A 2,798-nucleotide genomic window follows, 5' to 3' on the forward strand; every position below is an offset into this window, starting at 1 on the left:
ACCTGCTCTTATGCAAACATAGGATGGGGTGCAGGAGTTCACTGAAATAATCTGGAATTTTCAACTCTGTAAATCAGGTTAGACCCTGCTGAAAACAGATGCTTCAAGTCTATTTCTCTTGTGCATGGAACAGTGTAGGGTTTTCCACCTGCTGCAAAGCAAAGTCACTGCAAGTCCTTGTCAAGCCACAGGGTAAGTGTGCTCTGCACACTTTCCACTGATGGAAATGCCTGGAACAGTACAAGAAGACAAAAATAGGACCTAGAGAGTTGTCAGTCTTTATTTCCTTCCCCTTATACTCCATACTTCTTGTGAATTGCATGGATCCTTGTGTTGAAGAAATGCTGAAGAAAACTAAAGCAGCAGAATGCTGTGTTGGTTTCTGCCTTGCAGATCAGTCACAAGCAGCTGCTGTGCAGAGAGCAGGGTCTGGCTTAAAGTGTCACTTATCACATGAATACCAGGAATCATCACTGCAAAATAAAGCACAAGAAGGAGCTAAATGAAGAACCTCTGGCATGGTAATTCCAAATTTTCTGAATTGCTTTTCCCATCTGCAATAAATTCCTCCTCCTCAAAGAACTATGCCTTGAGTATTAGTGCCACATACTGGAAATCAGGATAACATGCTCACTTGAAAATATTTCATAGCACAAAATAAAGGTGCACTGGCTTTATGATGTATAGTTAATGAAACAGCAGGATTTATCTTCCTAAGGCTAGCATCTATATGTTTTAGTTGTATTGCCCTATAAATTATAAAAGAATTTCTTAATTGCACGATAAAATTATGTTTGTTCCTTAAACAAACAAGAGACTCAAACTGTGTGTCAAATTAAGTTCCTTGCACTTGAGAGTTAGTAAATCAAATCATCTGTCATAATTGTGCTTAAAAACTCCAGCTCAAGTTGTTGTCCCTTGGAGCTGTTGGATTTTACTACTTTTCCTATGTTTTGACACCCTCTCCCTTAAAGGGGGACTGCTGTTCACCAGCCCAATGCAGTACAAACACACACATCTAGGCTGCTTTTCCTCTTCACCAGCATAAAGTTTGCTGAGATTTGTAGTGATTTGTTAGACTTTCAACAGCTTTACCAAGCTAATTTATTCAGCTTCCAGAACAAAATTACTGGGTACACCAAACGTGAGTTTTATCTCTCTGATAAAATTCAGTGTAATTAGGGAGGTATAACTGAAACTTAAGTCACAGGTTAGGAAAAAAACCTTAAAGTTTTGTAGGAAGTTCTGAACTCCCTATCCAAGTAAGACAAAGCGAGCTCACACCATTAATTTTTGTTTTATGGTGAAAATACAAGAAATACTTCTTTTTATCACTTAAACAATAATTAGGTGCTATTAAGATTGCTCATTATGCTATCCAAAACTTTATAGTAAAATGTAAATAGTAAGTAAATATTTGTAGTAAGTAAAATATTCTATCAACCAGGCAAAATCTAATCACTTGAAGATCCTTGCTATTTTATTACAAAAATAAGCTTTATATCTTAGGTAAACTTTAAAAGAACACACAGCTTCCACAAAAACCCACCTCACATAAAAACTCAAAAAGGTGCACACCAGGAACACTTGCTCTTTAAGCCAATTCCTTTGTTCTCCGTTTAAAATTTTAGTCTTCTCTAATGCTAACTGCTGGTTAGGCCTGAGGCCTTTCTTTTGTTTTCTTTAATTCCTACAGCTTTACAGTTACCCATCTCTGGCTGTTCTGGCTGAAGACCAGGTTTGGCTGAGCACTCCAACACCAAACAAGGCGATGTGAAATGCCAGCTACAAGTTCAGCTGTGAAACTGGCAGCTGAACTGCCCAGCTCTGAGACACACCAGCCCCGGGCACCAAGGGCTCTGCCCCGGGCAAGAAAGGAACCACACAGGCAGGGCTATCAAGATAGGCTTTAAAAGCTTTTTATTTCTCAGTGGAAGAGCCCAAGGGAGCAGTGACAGCAGCAGGGGAATCACAGAATCAGGTTGGAAAAGATTTCTGAGATCACTGAGTCCAACCCGTGCCTGGCACAGTCTGAGATTACATCCTCGGGTCCTGTCGCTGGTTGCCCAGGAGAAGAGGCTGATCCCATCAGGTTACAGCCTCCTGCCAGGTGGAATTGGGGAGGGCCCAATTCCTATCCACAGTCCCGGCGCTCTGGGGTCATCCCACTCCTCATGTGGCACCAAGCTCACCCTGCGAGCCCTCAGGATTCAGAAGCCACCTCTCCCGAGTCCAGCAAACCCGGCAGCCTTCCCCAGGTCCAGTTCTGGGCTCAGAAGGAGCTCCTGGAGCAGCTCCAGCGGAGGATGATCGAGGGACTGGAGTGTTTCGTGAGGAGAAGCTGAGGGAGCAGAGCATCGGGAGGAGGTGAGCTCAACAATGTCGGCAGGGAGGTGTCAGAGGACGGATCAGGCCCTTCTCAGGTCTGATCGACAGAACAAGAGACAACGGGCAGAAGCTGTTGTACAGGAAGTTCCACCTGAACACAAGAAAGAACTTTCCTGTGCAATGACCGCTCATTAGAACGATTGCCCATAGAAGATGTGGAGTCGCCCTTACTGGAGATGCCCCAGAACCCTCTGGACGCAGTCTTGTGCCACATGCTCTGGGACAGCCCTGCTGGCGCTGGGAAGTGCGGCCAGGGGGTCCACTGTGGTCCCTTTCCGCCTGAACGGTTCTGTGATTCCTCTCGGAAGGAATCACTGGGTCCCCAGCCCACCTGCCCCGCTCCTCTCAGCCCCCGCCTCCTCTGCGCTCTCCCCGTCCCCTCCCGCCCCGCTCCCCTCACACCGCCCCCC

The sequence above is a fragment of the Passer montanus genome, unplaced genomic scaffold (genome assembly GCF_014805655.1).
Source record: "Passer montanus isolate IOZ18808 unplaced genomic scaffold, ASM1480565v1 scaffold29, whole genome shotgun sequence".
NCBI classification, from domain to species: Eukaryota; Metazoa; Chordata; class Aves; order Passeriformes; family Passeridae; genus Passer; species Passer montanus.